This window comes from Hoplias malabaricus, chromosome 8, assembly GCF_029633855.1.
Source record: "Hoplias malabaricus isolate fHopMal1 chromosome 8, fHopMal1.hap1, whole genome shotgun sequence".
Lineage (NCBI taxonomy): Eukaryota > Metazoa > Chordata > Actinopteri > Characiformes > Erythrinidae > Hoplias > Hoplias malabaricus.
In genome coordinates, this window is record NC_089807.1 from 35,343,877 (window position 1) to 35,363,496 (window position 19,620).

Below are 19,620 nucleotides of genomic sequence, written 5' to 3' on the forward strand. Positions count from 1 at the left end.
TTAGTGCCAGCACCATTGGCAAACAGACAACTGTGTGACACATGCAGGCCGTTATGACGACTGTCATTAACACCAACCAAACCAACCTAACTTTACTGAACACACACTCCAGTGTGTTATTCAAACAGAAAAATGCCCAATACTCTTATTGCTGCCATCTTAAGAACTTGCCTTGAAGACTGATATTAGGCGATGGCAGGCCACATCTCCAGATCTGTCATCAACTGGACATGCTATAAACATGCCACCCTACAGCACAATTTGCAGAAGCTGCATGGAATAGATTATTACCTGACACCATTAGGAACCTGTACACATCCAAGCTGAGGCATCAACAAACATGGTGGCCCGACACCATACTGAAAGCCTTTTGTATGTGAAGCTCAATAAATATTGCCCATATCAGTCTAAATCTTTAATTGTGTATTGTTCTTAGCAACTTTATCTTCCTTCTAAATATCACTGCAATTCAACACTTGCTTATTTGTTTTTTTTTTTCATTGGACAACGATTATATGTCATATATCTGAAACAAATATTGTCACGTGCATATAACTATTTTACCATAATTATCCTATTTACAGTCCGAGTAAGTATTGATTTCTGCCTTTTGTTTTGTTTTGTTATTTCAGTTGATACGAGTGTATATGAGGGGAAAGGATAAAGAAGCAGTTTCAAGTATTGTAATACAGACTTATAATACTCGTTCAGAACAACTCTAGACAATGGCTGACAATGCAGAGTAGAACAGGTCTCACTTCACAATGCGTAATGCCTTTGGCTGCAAATCTCGCTACCTGAGCGAGTCTCGCGAGACTTGGTTACCTTGGCTGCAGCACGCAGTGACGCTGAATGCTGTTTTGGGGGCTGCAGCGGGTCTGGGGGTCGAGCCGTGCAAATACACGCGCACATACATTTGCACACGCTCTCACAGTATACAGAGCACAGCGGCTTATTCGCCGAGCTCAGCGGCTCTGAGAGCAGCCCTCGCCAGGAGAGAGGAGCTCCATCTCCGCGCTGTGAAGTTTGGAGGCTTTGAGTGAGTGCCGTTATGTTTATTACAAGCAGAAATAAAAAGACAAAATGTGTAATACTGAATTTGTAAAATGAAAATGAGTAGCGTTTTTTTTATTGTGCTGAAGAAGTGTGCACGAAACTAGACCTGACGAAGGTAAAGTTGGCTTTTTTTTGCCAGCTCATTGGAATATTCCGTTCCACCTTAAACAGTGCAGCGGTTCCATTCTCGAGCAGGAGTCTCTCCACATTATTACTGCTGAAACTACTGCACGTTTAAGGTGGCACGGAAAATTCCAATAAGCAAACTTCAGCCTCGTATTCACTTGCATGTGAGTCTACCATGCGGAGTTTAAGTGTCAGAATGTGTAACTGCTGCGCAATTTAAGGTGGAACGGAAAGTTCCTATGAAAAGCTAATTTCAGCCGCATGTGAGCCCAGTTTCACCTGCTGACAAAGCTGCAGCTCTGACCACTGGTGCAATCAGGATTATTTGCGGTCAATCTCTTTTTCATCACCGTCCACAATCTGTGCATGCGTAGTATTTTTTTTCCCCAGATAGAGCAGATGTGCAGGAAGAGGTGCGCAAGCATCATCTACGTTGTGTCCCGTGTCTAGAAATGAACCCCAGTCAGACTGCATGTTCTTTTTTGCACTGTTTTTGATGACGTAGTGGCCAGTTAAGGACGCTCGCTGATATCATTATAGTATCTATTGTCAGATATTTGCCAAGTCCCTATTTCACCATCAGTTAAACCCCTGAGAACCCATTTCTGTTCATCAGAATTATATATTTTTAAATTATTTGCAAGAAAAAAAATGCTTAAAAGTTTTTAAAAATGCTTAAATATTCTACACTTCCGACTTTGTTCAGTAAGGTTGGCTATATTTGGTTTTTAGACTGGTTTCACTGACACTGAGAGGTTTATAAACTCCAGCCGCACTGCTGTGTCTGATCCACTTACACCAGGGCAACACACAAAACAAACAAATCAGTATCACTGCAGTGCTGAGAATGATCCACTAGCTCTAGCTTTGGCAGTCCTGTGGGTGTCCTCACCATAGAAGGACTGGGTGAAATGGGGCTAAAAATGTATGCAGAACAACAGATAGACTTCAGTGTGCAATTGTAGAAGTAAAAAGTATGGTCTGTGGGGCTGAGAATATGGACAGTGAACCATGAAACATGGAGGTTGTCATAATGTTACGGATAGATTTGCTCTTAGGTTCCAGTGTTAGGATCTGTGTTTGAAAGGGCTAGTTTGACAGATCTTTGGGGAAGCAATTTTTGCGCTCTGAAGGAACAAATTGTTTAAGTGATGTTAGGTTAATGGGCTTTATAAAACTCAATGAATTGATTAATGAGGCCCACATTGCAGAGCTCTTTGGCTAATACCTGCACGGCATTTTGCCCCTAATTCCCAAAACATATAAGCTTACAAATTTTTTGTTGTTTCATTCTCTCTCTCTTTTTTTACCGTATTTGCATTTTCAATTTATTCCCCTCACACTGGCCTGTTGGTGTGGTGTGGAGAAAATGACTCATTAGAAATACACTGCTAACTCCTAATAGTTTTATTAGGATTGCCAGGCTCAATATGGTAGCAGCACTGTTCAGAGCTCTGATTGGTTAATGGGGGATTTAAGACCATTAAATATTTGCTTTCTTTGCAGGGTTTAAAAGACTTAAACCTCATTTCGCTGAAGGACAGTGAAATGAAGACAGATCAGAAGTGTGTTCAGATTGGATCATATTATTCTGGAACAAATAAAAAAAAAAATCTGGATAAATAAAGTTTTGTATTTGCTTTTATAAAATAAAAGTTTGCATGGCTTTGATGTTCTAAGATGAACATAATTTGTTGAAATCTTAGATGATTTTACTTGGCACATATACCTCTTTTTTACATAGTTATATAATTCTGGGGTTTTAAATATGTGACTTGCTTTGGTCAAAATACCACAAGGATCAAACATCACAGCCCTTTTCAGAAGGACTGGTCTCAGCGACCAGTTCCTTTAAACGACAACAAGCCTCTGTTTACTCTAAATGCCAATGCCCAGGGGTTGGGAGTAGAATCACTGTTTTTTTTTGTTTGTTTGTTTTTTTTAACTGATTTTTGCTTTGCTCTTTTTTCTGTTCTCATTTTCTGCATATTGAATCATTGTGTATGTCGCTACACTCTTTGTATTTGTTTTATACCATTAAACCATGTTTTTCACTTCACATAAACATGGTGAAGAACAAAATCAGAACGAATTTTATCATGTTTGTTGTCTTTCACGGTTTGTGTGAATAAGTTCTGTATTTACGTAACGTGGTTTTTTGACATATTCTACCTGATCTAATATCCCCCTTGTCTACAGTCATGTGCTGTTATTAATGACAGATGATGGCTGATCTGACGGAATGAAAAGCAGCCTTTGAAAAGTAAACGTTTGGACATTTTCCTGAATATTAAGTGGACGATAAACTGTTTGATTTTATTGTGAATAGAAATATCTGCATGTCATAATATACTTAAAACCCATTCAAAGTACCATAGCAACTTGCATTAGTTGTTCTCTGCATATGTCAAGTATAAATGTTCTTTGGAACACATGTTTTGATATAAGGTGCTTATATAAACCTGGCCTCAGATGTGTTGTTTATTAAGCAGTGGGGGAAAAAAAGAGGAAATTAAATAGAACTTCCTCCAGTCGTCTCTTTCCAACTTCTTCTCTGATGCCACCTCACTGTGAGCTCTGGTATGCATGCTAAATTAGGAGACGGATTGTTATGTAAAATTCAGAGATGAATAAATTAACATACTGATGGTCAAGTCTTGTGGCCTTGTGTCCCGCGTTCCCATGTATTCAGCTCGGGCAGAGTTTATGGGGAGGGGGGACGTAGGGAGTGTAAACAAAGACATTTTAGTCAAACTAATTGGTTGAACTTTATGAAATGCCTGTAGGATTTAGGGCAGACTTTCAAAGAAATGAAAAAGCTCCCAGGAAAGGACACAAAAGCCTGTGTATAACTTTTATTAAACTTACTGAGGTAAGAAACTTTTCTATGTAAAACGGATCTGAGTGTATGTGTATTGAGCTTGTATGTAACACAAGACTTTGACACTCTGCCTTAGGATATTTTTGCAGGAAAAACACTGAGGTCTAAACTTAGTAAGTTTCTCCTTGTAACCTTTGTTACATTCAGCACAAACCTCTGGACACAGTGAAGTTTAAATGTTATATTTATTTAGATCTGGGAAATGCCTATAGTCGTATGCCAAAGTTTGGGTACCCCTTGTTAGACATCATATTTTCATTCATTCATTCATTATCTGTAACCGCTTATCCAGTTTAGGGTCACGGTGTGTCCAGAGCCTACCTGGAATCATTGGGCATAAGGCAGGAATACACCCAGGAGGGGGCGCCAGTTCTTCAAAGGGCAACACAGACACACACAGTCACTCACACACACACACACACTTACTGACCGTGGGAGGAAACCAGAGCATCCGGAGCAACTCCTCACAGACAGTCACCCGGAGCGGGAATCGAACCCACAACCTCCAAATAAACAAATAAATAAGGTATACATCCTCAGTAGAGATCACACTTCTGCCTGTTTAAAAAGAGTGCTGTGTGTTTACAAATAAAACAAAATCATAAAAGTTTGTCACGTATCATATAGCAAATGAATAGAAGTTGTGCACAAATATTAGCCCAAAATGCAGTATTTAAATATGTTCTTGTTGGTATGTTCACTGTATATGTTCATACACACACACACACACATACAGACACACACACACAACCCGAAAATGTTGTGTGGAAAAAAGTGGAAAATATCTTATATTTCATTATTCTTTGGAAGGGCTTAATTAGTACAAATTATTATTAAGTATTTTTCTTTTGAGCTTTTTGCTTCTTTTTGATTTAGATTTTTGTGGCCATGAATATTGTCATATTTATTATAGTTTATAAGCCATTGTTTTCACTCAGCAGTACTCTTGATTGAAGCATGTTGAATGGGTGTGAAGGGGTTGATTGATTACTGGTCTGTTTTGGACTTGTGAGTGAGTTGTTATTGTTGCTGTTATTTTTTTAACAGATTCAGCAGAAATTGATGCTGACAGAGCGATATGATTTTCATAACACTCAGGTGCTAATTTGTTTGATTTGTTTTTGGACACAAATAAAATGGAATTACTGGCTGCTGCTTGTGCACAAGGAAGTCATTGACAGAGCAGAGAATCCATATTTTGCGGTGTGGTCTACAGCATTTAGATTACAGACAACAGATGCTATTAGCACTAATACTTTACACTTTCTCAAGGAGCAGTGAACTGTCCCCCCGTCATCGGTGATGTTAAAACAGGGTCAGAGTTGAACTGCACAAATAGAGCATCATAAATATAAAAGGAAATAATTCATAGGGGACTGTAGTCTTATGCAAAAGTTGCATAATTTTTTAGGCAAATTTGATGCAAAGTGTAAGTTTGTTCTCTTTAGAGTGTGTGCTAACTTGTTTCCACTTGGAAAAATGAACAAAACATACCATTTGACGAGAGGGGTTTAAAATTTTTTCATTTGTTTGTATATGTGGGAAGGGAATCTTTTTAATTAATATTTATTTATTTATTTATTATATATCTCTGTAGGAGAACAGCCCTAGAAGTATGTTGGTCTAGGTTTAGCCTCTTTGTGCTGTCATTGTCACCTGGTAAATCTGTGTGTGTGTGTGTGTGTGTGTGTGTGTGTGTGTGTGTGTGTGTGTGTACACTCTTTCAGTCTAGACAATTACATAACAGCCTCTGCTCATCTAATGCCCTGTAAACTGTGTATCACTCTACAGCATTTACCTTAAACCATAAAAAATGTAGGTATGAAACATTATGTATGATGAGTTAAAATTCATATTTCGGTACATAGTTTTGAAACATAAACATAATTAAACTGTAAATTCTGTGGTGACATGATTTTACCTTGACTGACCCTGGACTACATTTGTGAAAGCAGAGTAACTTTGTTTTAGTCTCTAAACAAGGGCTGTTTTTAATTTTCTTTCCAGATTAAGCCTAATTAAGTGTGGACAAAAGACTGTACTTTCAGGAAAAGTGAATCTAGGGGCAGCCGTGGCCTGGTGGTTAGGGAACTGGGCTTGTAACGGGAAGGTTGCCAGTTTGATCTCCAGAGCCGGCAGGTCATGACTGAAGTGCCCTTGAGCAAGGCACCTAACCCCCAACTACCTCCCAGCACCTTGACTAGGGCTGCCCACTCACTCCATACATGTGTGCTCACTGCCCCTAGTGTTCAGTAGTGTGTGTAAATGTGTGTTTCACTGCATGGATTGAGTTACATGTGGGAAATTATGTGATCCTAATTCAAATTCTAAAAAAATAAATAAATAAAAAAAAGTGCAAAAAATAATGTTATGTACTGTGATTTTATTTGAAGATTGAGGTAAAAATGACACTATCCTGGGCTTAGCACTGCAGAAAAAGCACTATGTAACTTTAGGAGCAGGGTAGGAAACCCCATCTCCTTCCTCCTTTCCCTCTGATTTCTACACTACACTGGGGGAGCCCCAGGAGCGAAACACCCCAAATCTTACCTAGTATTCCTTTAAAGCTAATGCAAAAAAAACTGCGAATTCGTCTGCTTAACCAACTCCTTTCCTTTAATATTACCAAATAAATGAACCTTAAATATAAATTTTCTAGGGTGGAACGTTGGTGCAACTGGTAGTGTCACTGTCATACAGATCCAGGGTCCTGAAGTCGTGGTTTCCAACCCCAGTCTGGGTTACAGTCTGTCAGGGTATTGTGTGTTCTCCCCTTGTCTGTGTGGGTTTCCTCCGGGTGCTCCAGTTTCCTCCCACAGTCCAAAGATATGCGTTCGCAGGTGGATTGGCGACTCAAAAGTGTCCATAGTGTCCAAGTGTGTGACTGAATGTGAGTGCCCTACGACCCTCCGGTGTGTGTGGTCCCAGTTTGTGCCCAGGGGTTCAGGGTGGTCTCCTGATCCATCGCAATCCTGAACTGGATAGGCGGTAACAGACATTGAATAAATGAATGAATGAATTAATTTCTTAATATCTTTTTTTGCATCAAGAGATGTATATTATAAAAACACAAATCACAGTAGGGGTTGGCGGTATACACCTTTTTTTATTCCAACAATCAGTCTCAAAATGGTATTCATTATACCATGGGGAGGAGGATGTGGGTGCGTAGTTGTCGAACTGCCCTGAGCCTTATATCTGTGAGCACACATAGTCGAGTGAAGGGTTTTCTGAATGTTTGTGCTGTGCAGTTTAGCTCAACACGGCCCGACAGTGCACACCAACACAGGTGTTGACGATAAAAAAACGGTTTCTTAGAGAGCAAATTTCATTGACTCGTTTTAGAGTAAGAGAAAAGTTTGAAAATAAGTGAACTGAGACGTTCTACACAGAACTAAAATAAATATTGCTATAATTGAAATGGGTAAGTTTAAGTCAATTAGAAGTACTGAATGTCAATTTCGATTCATTCATTCATTCATTCATTCATTCATTGTCTGTAACTGCTTATCCAACTCAGGGTGGACCAATTGTGGGTCCAGAGCTTACACGGAATAACGGCGCAAGGCTGGAACATACCCTGCAGGGGGCGCCAATTCTTCGCAGGGCGACACACACTCACACATTCACTCACACCTATGGACATGTTTGAGTCGCCAATCCATTATCAACATAAGTTTTTGGAAAACCAGAGCACCCAGAGGAAACCCATGCGGACACAGTTACCTGGAGCAGGGCTCGAACCCACAACCCCAGATCCCTGGACCTGTTTGACAGTGACAATACCTGCTGTGCCACAGTTTGCAGTGTAGTACAGAGAAACTCTAACTATACAATATATGCTTATATTAAAGGGCCATTCTGCACTATTCACTATGCCCCAATCCCTTTGGTGCCAAACAATCCAGACTGCTAGCCAAGCCATGAAACTACAGGCCAATAAAGACAAAGCTAAGCTAAGGTTAGTGAAGCCTTGCAATGAGGTAAAAATTTAAGGTACAATTATGTAGTGTTCTCTTAATGGATTACTATTTTTAAGATTTATTTTAAAATCACTATTTGTATTAATCTTCTCTGTACTTCAATTACAGCCACTTTTCACTTGCATGGCTGAGAGGGAAATTCGCATTGCCCTTACCCTTTAATGACCCTACAGAGTGGCCAGTGACAGGTAACAGACAGGTAGCCTGATTAGTCTATAAGCTCTTAGTTTTAATTACTCCTAATTATAATGGTGCCAAGCTGAAAAGAGGCTTAGTTTTTTCACAGTGCAGTTTTGTCACAAATTAGTTTTGAAAATAGATTACACAAAGACAATTTGAAACATTGACAGCAATGACAGGTAAAGTGTTTTTATTTTGGATAAAGTACGTTTTGAAAGGATTTTTAAAAAGAATTATTTCTTATAACTTTCGTATTTCTCTATTAATTTTTATATATTTTTTATTTAATTAATTCATTGTCTGTAGCTGGAATTACTGGGCACAAGTCCAAGGCATGAACACACCCTGGGCGGGGCGCCAGTCCATCACACACTCACACCCATGAACAATGTGAAGAGCCAATCCACCTACCAGCATGTGTTATGGACTATGAGAGGAAACCGGAGAACCCGGAGGAGCTCTGTATTATCTCAACCCACTTAATGCTAAGCATTTTTACCTACTGAGATATCAGAGAGAACCTGTCATTCTTGTGTGTCTTGTTAGTGGTTTGTTTAACAACATGCCCTCAAGATCTCCGGAAGATTGTTGACAGTGAACAAGTATGTTGGAGACTTTCAAATATATTTTAATTAAATAAAAGTGCTACAGTTGGGGGGCATATTGTAAAATATCTCTAAATATAAGAAGCACAGTTGCAGTTGTTGAAATATAGGCATATCACATTGTACAATTAAGTAGATAAAATCCCACTATGCAATGTGTCGTGGGGAAAATGCTGGGTAGACTCAGTTGGCGTCTATTTTAGATCAGGACAACAAAACAAACAAAATTAAAGACGCTGTAAAATCAGTATTATAGTGAGGCTTCAAAGCATGAAAAACAAATGCACATTTGAGTGTTCACTGTAGCAGAAAATATAGACACTGGTCTACAAAGATGTGGAAAAAAAACTCATATCATATGATGAGTCATATGATCAGATTAGTCATCTTTCGCCAGAGTCTGGCACCTGCTAAACAGCAGTACAGGTCTGAATGCTTGACCCCTACAGTGAGGACTGGCAACTTTATTATGCTTAAGGGAGAATTTTGCTGGAATAATTTGCATCCTCTTGTCTCTTCTGAGGGAAGACTCCATGCAAATCAAAGACAATTTTGTTCTGAAAGGTCATCTTTTCCCTATGTTGAAATATTTATATCCTGATGAATGGTCCCTTCCATCCACAGGGCATGAGATCGCGATGTTTTGAAGATGATTAAAACGATGCAAATCATATGTTATGGCTTACTCAGTCCACAGAATAAAACCTGTGGGAGATTTTTTTTATTCATGTTTGACAGCACTCTACACTAAAGTCATCAAATCACCAACTGGGGGAATTTATTTTGGCTCATAGTCGTATTGTTTAACAAACAAAATGCTTCCTGTTTGTTGTGGGTCTACCAGCTGTGTCTAAATTCTTATTAAAGTAAGAGATATACAGCAATGTGCCAAAGAGCTAGGAACATAGGATTATTCATTCACTCATTCATGTATTCATTCCTAGTGTTTAACCACTTATCCGGTTCAGGGTTACGCTGGGCTCAGAGTCTGAGATCGGAATCACTTGACACCAGGCGGCCCGTCGCAGGGCACTATTCACTCACACCTAAGGACATGTTTGAGTACCAATCAACCTGCCAACATGTGTTTTTGGACTGTAGAAGTAGTACAGGAGTAACCCGTGTGGACACTGTGAGAACACAGCAAGCTCCTTTCAGACCGTCACCCGGCGCAGGGCTTGAAACCACATCACAATAAATATCACAATACTGTAATAATATTCATTATGTTTTTATTTTGTTTATTTATTTTGTATTCTTACTACTCAGATGAGTAGTATTTTAAATCTCAATTTTTGTAAGTGCCTAAAACATTTGCACAGTACTCTGTTGTTAATAACCTCGTCAGCACAGGCTTCTCCAGAAAAATTACTGCCTGCTTTAGCTGCCAGAGGGTCAGCATTAACAGTGAACATATTCATTTTTCATCAAATTCATGATGGTGCCAATGGGTCCTGGACGAATTTGTTTTACAAATGTAAAACACAGCCAAACCTAGCACATCAAGCATAACTTTTGCTGACTTCATCATAGCCAGGGTTGTGGGAAAGTACAGTGACTGAAAGCTTAGCATGTGCTTTGCTCATTTGCTTTAGTTCTGTGTCTAGTGCAGCATGTAGGGTGTCAAATTTCTGTCTGCGTGTAGTTGCTGTCCCTTTAAAGATGGAAAGGGTAGGAGGAGCTTCCTGAGGAAACAGGTGTGCGCCAAAAAGGAATGATGTCATTGTTTCAGGATCACCTGGAACAACTTATTTGGAATGCTGGCTGGCAACAAATACACACAACAGCTGCTAGGCACCAGATAACCTGTCAACCTGCTGTGAGTACTGTAACATTAACTGTTTGGGTCAAGTTGTTTCTTTAGGGGCCGAAGACTGGGGTTATTAGAGATCTGTATCTGACAGATGCTGCTGTAGTGTTTTCAGCTTTCAGTGAATTTACTCTTAGAGGGGAAATACAGAATCCTCATTCAGGTAAAACTGCTTGGGAAGCAATCTTTCTTCAGCTTATATTGCACAATGCTGTCGTTCTCTAAAGTGCCATATTATGGTGCAGTGTAAGCTATACAAGTTACTTTTAGCTGAATGGACTTCATTGTGAATCATATTACCAATCACTTGAACTAGGTTGGCAACCAGCTTAACAGGTCAGCTGAATGAACGCACTCGTGTGGGTGTCTCGGGTTTCATATGTATGATGTACTTTTGGCTTACAATGTCAAAGTTAAAAGCACTGCTACTCTGAGGATGAGAGGATGCATAGTGTATAACTAAGCATTAAGCCACTAAAGGGTGTGCTTTACAGTGGTAATACTATGGTTATCATGGGTGTTATGTCTGTCACAAAGACGTAGTATAATCACTAACATAGCCTTGAGGTGTTTATTGCTTTTAAAAAATAGCATTTAAATATACTAAGTCAGTGTAAGTCTTTTCCAGTAAGCTGAATGGTGACAGATTATACCTTGAAAATGTATTAAATATCTTGTATTTATATTGTTTTTTATATTATATGTGTATTATGTTGCTTATACACTCACCAGTGACTGTATTAGGAATAACTACCTTTATATCATCCATTATCAATTGTATTAGCTCCACTGACCGTACAGGAGCACTTTGTGATGCATCTGTTTCTCTGCATATTTTGTTAGCCCCCCTTTGCCCTGTTCTGTGATCATTCTGAGCGCTGTAGTATCACTGACACTCTAGTTGTGCTGTGTTAGTGAGTGTTGCACTGGTACAAGTGGATCAGACCCAGCAGTGCGCCTAGAGTTGTTAAACATTGTGTCCACTCATTGGCCATTCTCTCAGATTCTTCTAACTGGTAGATCCACCTTGAAGAGATAAAGTCAGAAAAAAAAAGCTACATCGGTTGCTGCACATTTTGTTTTGGTTGTCCTCTAGTCCTTCATTGGTTTCGACAGGACGCTGTTGGCGGGGTGGTTTTATTTGCGGACTCTTCTCAGTCCAGCAATGGCCCTGAGAGTTTTAAAAACTCAAGCGGCACTGCTGTGTCGGATCCACTCATACCAGTGCAATACACAGAAACACTTCACCACCACGTCAGTGTCACTGCAGCGCTGAAAATGACCCACCATCCAAATTATCCCTGGTCTTATGTGGCCCTGCAGGGCTCCTGACCGTTGAAAAACGGCCTAACAAAGGCCTAAGGCCAAAGAGGGCTAACAAAGTATGCAGAGAAACAGATGGACTAGAATGTGTAATTTAGAGCTACAAAGATCTCTTGTATGGTCAGTGGAGCTGATAAAATGGACTATACAAGGTAGGTGTTGCTAATAAAGTGACCGATTAATGTCTCACTTATTATATATATATATATATATATATATATATATATATATATATATATATATATATATATAACAAGCTCTGTGACTTCAGCCCTGTGCCTGCTTTTTCATGGCTTATTCTAGAATAGCCTGGTTATGTGTGCTCCCTGTAAGTAAAACCAATGATGACTCTGAGCAAATTTACCTGTAAGTGATGCTGCTGTGAACTTGCTGAAAAAGCTTTTTTTTTGCTGTTGACTGTTGGTGCTCTGAGGAAAAACAAGAAGAGGGACATTAGCGCCTGTGCTTTTTGCTGTTTTATAACATGTTTGTGTAGGAGGTATAGCTTCAGTCAGCCTATGGGTGTGTGTATGTGTTTATGTGGGTGCGTGTGTGTGTGTATGCACTGTGAGCACTATTGCTTCCCCGTTGTCATGGAGTTGTGTGGGATTAGTTGTGCTTGTGTGTGTGAGTGCGTGTGTGCTTAGGTAATTATATGATGGTGGGTATAGCCTGTGGCTGAGAGGGAGGTGTCGATTTGATGGGATGATGTCATGTAGGAAGTAGTTCTAGTAATGGGTTAGTGAGTCTGACCAGTGAATCATGCGCTGAAGCAGGATGTGCAGGTTATGGTCCTTTTTGTACTGATTATTATCAACCACAGCACACACGTCTGTTTGTTCTGTGAGGTTTAAAAACCCTCAGCTGTGTTCAGAGAGGTCGGTTTACAGTGGTATGAAAATTTTTTTGGAAGTGTTGATTTCCTTTTTACATGTTTTTGTATAAATTTGTGAATTAGAAAATTTCCTTGAAGTAGCATGTATACTACAACCCTTCTGGGTGTTATTTCTTTTTCTTTTTCTCTCCCCGTACTTCCACTGACCGTATAGGTGCGCCCTGTACACCATCATGTGCTCTGCATATACTGAGGTGGATCATTCTCTGCACTGCAGCACTGTGGGGGTCCAGTGGGGGTCGTGACCACTGAAGAGGGCTAACATACAATGAAGGCAACAGTTAGACTACAGTCTGTCATCGTAGAGCCACAGTTTGCACTTATATACAAAGGTTAAGGGTTAATGAGCAAAGATAATTTTAATGTTATGGCTTATTTAAATACTTATATAGTGAAGTGTCCTTTAAAATAACACACTTATTTTATGTAAACTAATTTAATTAGTACATGCTTAATTTATAATGAATGATTGGATGGTTGGACCTCCTGATATTTTACAGTTTGGGGGGCATAAATAAATCGAATTATTATCAAGAAATACAGCATAATATGCTCTACAATGCATGCCACAAGTATGCTTTTAATATAAAGTAAAGGCCTGGTTGTATGTCCCTGACTCATATGGAATTTTAAAGAGATTGCCTTTAGCAAGCATTTATTTAACATGCTCATTGTGAGAATATAGCAGTGCATTGTACTCTTAGGCCATAATAGACACAGAATGTCACAGAAGACAAATTTACTACATAACGGAAACACTAAATAGAAAACAAATCGCAGTCTTCCATATTTCTGAAGCAAAACTGGTCAAAACCAACTGAAATCTGATATATATTTTTAGTTTGTGTCAGACATCAGACCTCTAGTGTGTATCCATGGCCCAGAGAGTAGAGAGCTAACCTCATTAACTGGAGTAACTGGTGCAGGCCTTTTTTGGGCCTTTTGTAGAAAGCTCAATCTGGCCCTTTGGGTTAGGGGAGGAAGCTTGTGTTTGAACTGAGGGAGAAATGCATTGTTATCAGGAAAGTCTTTGTTTTCCACCATCAGCTTTTGTTTTTGGTTGAATAGCTTTACTGTGGGAAACTGTTCTCATTCCCCTCCTCCAAACTCATTGTCACTGTTCAAAGACATGGCGATAGAAATTGTGATTTTTCTCTCTTTGAGGCTTTTAGGGTAAATGTGCTCAGATGGTATCTGGCTTGGTTTCAGTCTGTTTCTTCCAACCCTGTGTTCTCTCAGGACACACTTTTTTTTCTGTGGGGTTTAGTCTGTGTGGTTTAAGCCTGTGTGAACTGGAACTCCTGCCTTTAGATATGTTTTCACTCTCTCTGCCTGCTGCTGATAAAGCAATGAATCAGGCACCTGCTGCTGGGACATCACACGTCCGCTGGCCGGAGATCAAAAACATCCGCAGCTCACTCAGAACTCATTTTGGACGTGGTCTGTTCAGTTCCGATCACTTGTGTTTTCTGCGTAGCGTGGCTCAAAATTATAACCACTAACTCTGATTAACGTAAACAGGCTTGACTTTGATGCAAGGAGCTAAAGGGCTGGAGCTGAGGTTATTAAAACAGTCACAGTTGTGGTTGTTCTTATATTTGTGTTTCTAAGATATTAATCTCTGTGTAAAGAATACAGTGTGATTTGCTTGGAGTCCAGAAGAGATCAGAATCAGGTCTGAATCCAGGACTGGCTCTTGTCTCCTGATTTTTTTTTTTTTTATACATGAAGCAGAAACAAGGAATGATTGTTGACCTAGATAAAAAAAGCTTTGGAAAAAAAAGTATACATTTGTTATAGATAATTTACATTATGTGGCGTAGTCGGTTGAAACTTTAAAAAGCTTCTTCACTTTCACATATTCATATATTTAATTTACATTTATGACATTTCTCAAACAATTTTATCCTGAGTTTATCATGATTCTAATCACGTTACAGCGGTAGCTGATTGAGGTTTTCTAGTCTCGTATAAGGACTTTAATTTATGTAGCAAGTAATTACACTATAGTACAGGGTTCATTAATGAGTGAACATTTGAGAACTACTTAATTTTTAAAGGAGTGTTTATTTTAACTGGTGTTAATTTTCTAGCCATTGCAGTACAGGTTTTGTAGTCCAGGAAACTCACAAACCAGTAGCATGCGTTTTACACGACACATGACGCTACTCAGCCAATCATTTCTGTCCTGGGGCAATAAAAAAATAAACACTCTTTTGGACAAACAGAGATAAAAATAAGGAGACAGATTGCCTGTTATAATATATAAATATAAACGGGAGTCTTTGTAACGCTAATGTCTGTTTATGCATTTATTTCTGCTCTCCAACAAAAAAAGCCAATCAGCTTGCTCATTACAGATAAAGTTCCTCCCTTCAGGAACTTTGAATAAAGTCCTAGCCTCCAATAAGAAGAGTGAGTCAGCTTGCTAGTTATGCACAAGCGAAGCTAGTGGGGAAAAGCAGTAAAGTCAACTGCAAATAAAGATAAGTCATTGGCCACTTTATTTTAATATACATAAATTTTCATCACATATTTAAATAACTACCCCTGCCTTAGTATGTTTCAGAAATGTTAGTGGTGTTACTACACTACACCAACTGGTTCTAGGGATCCTACATTTTGGACCATCTCAACTTGACTAATTTTCACAGAGCAATAATGAGTTGCTCAGAATTGGTTTGAGAACCACTGCTTCAGGGAAACCAAGAGTGGTTCTTCTGTGGCATTGCTTCAAAGAATCATTTCTGGCAACTATAGATCAGTATACAAAGGCTGTGCTGCTAGCCTCCAATAATAAGGGCCTTCACATGCCTTATGGTGCCTAGTGCTTTGGTGTGGCATCTTAGTTAGTAATATTTTACAGACATCATATTTAACATCTGCCAATATAAAGCTCAATGTGAGTTTGTTTTTCCCCCTCCCTTCCTTCCTCTGTGTGTTCACTCTAAACCAGTGGTGTCAGTCTGAAACAGTTCAGAGAAATACTTCAGCATTTTTTTCCTCATTACTCTAAGTGACTCACACGTTGCTGATAACTGCTCTTTGTATCCAGTGGCAAGAATTGAAAACTGTATTTTTTTGTGTTGTTAGTATTATTTTTTTATATATTTCAGTCAAAATCCTGCTTTACTTCTCTGGTGTAGTGCAGCACTGTAAGCAGTGAAGAATGAGATTCTGTAAAGGCCTTTTTTGATATGTATTATTTTTGCTGGAGCTCAATACAATGAACCAAGTTAGAATCATCTTTTTTCTGTAAATTTTTTTTTCTGTAAACTTTTCTGTAAATGATGGCAGTCTGTTTTAATTTTTCACATATTTTAAAAACTGTCCACACAGGTTTGATATCTCTCCTTGACTGAGAACAAGTATTCAGATACGGCTCCTAGACAGGAGTTGCCAGTTTGGCAAATTACCAGGTTAAACTGTAACTTACACACAGTTAATTATCTTTGGGTGGAGAGAGAAGTTGTGGCCCAAAGTATTATTTTCATTCAGTCATTACTCAGCCAATAAATGGTTTGGGTCTCAGGAAATTGCTGCTCTTGAAGAATGTGGTTAGTGCAGAGACTCTCTTTAAGTTCTGGGCTTTACAGACTGTTTCCTTCTCTGCTGGAAGAGTGAGATGTTAACTTCTTGTATCTCTTGAATTAGTCATGTATTCTACACACCTACACCATCACATATATATAATGCATTAATGTAGCAGTTGCAACTCAAAACTACCGGTTTCATAAACGAGAGAGTGAGACAAAGCTTGTTTTTGGCCCATCGTTCACTCCTCGGCTTGTGCTCACCCAGTCAAATCAAATCAAGTCAAATCAAGAACACCCAGTGCATATAAACAACAATGTATTGATTTTTACAGTTGCTGAATCAAAGATCAATATATCCTCCTTCTGCCCGTTATAATTAGAAACCACAAGACTGCAAATCCAACATGTCACAGCTCTTAACCAAGACCTGAATATATATTTTTCATCCCATAAACTTTCCTACTCTTCTTCATGGTCAGTGAACTTAATATTATATTATAAGCTGTGAGTTGTAAAGGGAAATTACACCATTTTAATTTTCTTTTCAAATTTCTGCAGAATTGCTTTTGTTTTAGGAACAAAGTGTGTCTTACAAAGTAAAACGAGCCTAGTCAGGAATAATTATAAGAGTAATGAAAGGAACCTGGTGTTCACCTCTATATGCGCCCATATTAAAATTGTTTAATTATGTAGAAATGTTGAAAAATGGGTAGAATATCACTTCATCCTCCTGAATATTATTACAGTGTGTGTGGTTCTTTTGTTTTTTTTTTTGGTTTTTTTGCCCCACCTGTTTTCCGACAAACCCTGCCTAACTGCTCTAGGATTGGCTAGCAGTTCTTACTCACACCATAGCAGCCAATCATTGATCACTAACCACGAAATTATTAGCCAACTGCAGCGCAGTGGGGGCGTGCCTTGTCTGAATACGGGTGTTAAAAAAAAGCTTCGGCAGGTGACGGCGCGGTGTAGAGAAATTTAAATCTTCTCCTCGATGGAGACTGAGGCTAACGGTCAGCCCTGAGGAGATACGTAGAGGACAGGACGGACACCAGCGTCTTCAGGCAGTTTACGTCTTTTTTTTGCTTAGGTTTTGAGCAAGAAAGGTAAGTTGTGGAGTTATTAGCCGCATTTATTCGCAGGTTCCCAAGAGACTTTGGTAGTTGTTAAAAGCTGCTAACGTTAGGAGCTAAACACAGAGGGGAAGTTAACTGGTAACATTAACGTTAGCAGCCAAGCCCAACAAACGGGCCATTAAACATCACTGCTGCTGTCTTTCGTTTAGAGAGTAATTTCATGTAGCAATTTAAAGGTAAAATACAAAGTTTGGTTTTATAAACTTGTTAGAAACATTTTCACTATAATCTTGTCTCTTTGTCTGTTTAGTTTGTACGATTTTGGGGTTCGTGTGGTTTTATCTTGAACTCTAAAATGCCTTCTAAATGATGTGGGTAAAAAAGGTAGCTACCATCTTAATATTCACCATCTGGTCATCAAACAAACTCCTAAAAACTCCTCTCTGTTTAACAGATGTTATTCCTAGACTATTCAATTCCACAATGCGTCTTTCTTCTAAGAAATAAAGAAAAGAAAATGACAACTATAAGCCATTAAACAAAACCCCCTACAACACAATAAACAATAAGAAAAACTAGTAATGATTATTAAAAATGAAAAGGGGAGAAATGAAATGACAGTGGAGAAATAGATAGCAAACAAAGCACACTGAAACAAACACTCAAAATGTTGTCATATAAAACAATGAATAACAGCAAAAATGAACACTGGCTGTAGAGTCATTACGGCCTTATATTTATATTATAACTTAAATACGTAAATATGCTGTTTTCACTGTTTTAACTAAATGAATAAATAACCGTCTGGTGGAAGTAAATTGATGGGATTTGTAGCCTCCCAAACAGTAATATGCATTTTCAGCTGGACACCTGAATGATAGCTTTGGGACAGTATGACTAAGATTAAGGCTAAAATTAAAACATGGTATTATATATAGTACTATAATTATTATTGTACCTCTGAATAGTGTTGTAATAACGTTAACTTTATTGCTGATTTTTAAAATCTAATTTGCACATTATCTAAACAAGTTAGGAGCTGAAATTAAATTGCCTAATGCTTGTAATGTAAATTATGAATAGACTTACATGCTGTGATATGCATTATCCACTGGATACCTGCATGGCTGCTTTGGTGCTTTGTCAGCAGGGATGGCATGACTAAGATCAATGCAAGTGAGAGAAAGCAGCATTAAATTGAGGCATTGAAACGGCAGTGGTTCAGGGCCACATTTCACTCCTCTTGTACACCAGGATCTCATACAGCACTGAAGTGTACTGCTCAGTAATGAAAAAGAGACAGTTTTTTTTTGTTTGTTTCCATGTGTGTGAAAACCTCTTACCAAGCAAAGAAATGCTGTTGTATTCTTGTTTTGCTGTGAGAGGCTTACAATTCTTGAGGACAGCTAATGAAAAAATGAAAAGCAGGAAAGCAGGAGGTATTTAGTCATTTAGCTACTGATGTACAGCCACTGCCTGCAACTAACTCATAAGCCTTGGGTTGTAACTGCTCCCATAATTGTTGCATTTATCAAGGAAAGCACTCTAACACCATATCCTTTGTTCTTCAGCCTCGGTTTCCTCCTATTGAATGGTCTGTTGACTTTTCAAAGTCTCAGAAAAGTTTATCTTGCTCCAGACACAAGAATTACAGAGCAATTTGTTGAAGACGGGATGTTTTCTGGAATGAGTAGCTCAGAATAGTTATATTTTGGCCAAATATTTGACACTTGCTGACAGTCAGTACCTTTTGCATCTGTACATGTTTTTCCTCCACGTGTGTAAACGTCTACAGGCCACAGCATACCCCTTTAGTTTTTAAATTATACATATCGAAGAACTCCTAATTGTCTCCATGGCCTAAAAAGTAGACGCTTGGAGGTCAGTGGTAGTCACATGTTTAATTGCTTTGTCATGGGATCTGACTAAACCCACACTGGGGTCAACTTAAGATCAAAAAGATCCAGCTAACAGGCTTTGGCACACATGAGAGAACAAGCTGTGTGAAGTAAATCCTTTTTTCTTTCTTTACTGAACATCACAGTAATGGGCCATGTTTTTTGTGGCAGATGTAGCGCCATCCATCTGCTGAACGTTATATGAAGTTGGGGCACTTTCATTCACTCTCGGACACTGAACTATACTTGTT

The 19,620-nt window shown here is 38.8% G+C and overlaps 1 protein-coding gene across 2 annotated transcripts in view; it reads left to right on the forward strand.

Moving 5' to 3' along the window:
• Positions 1-844: 844 nt before the first annotated feature.
• The window catches only part of usp54a (ubiquitin specific peptidase 54a), a 59,765-nt gene continuing 40,989 nt past the window's right edge, over positions 845-19,620 (forward strand). Inside the window, exon 1 of one of the 2 annotated variants that reach the window (XM_066678878.1) lies at positions 845-1,039. The gene's annotated coding sequence lies outside the window, so the exon portion shown is untranslated. Of the gene's footprint in view, positions 1,040-17,368; positions 17,502-19,620 lie in introns of those variants that run through there. The other variant, XM_066678877.1, reaches the window with a different exon arrangement.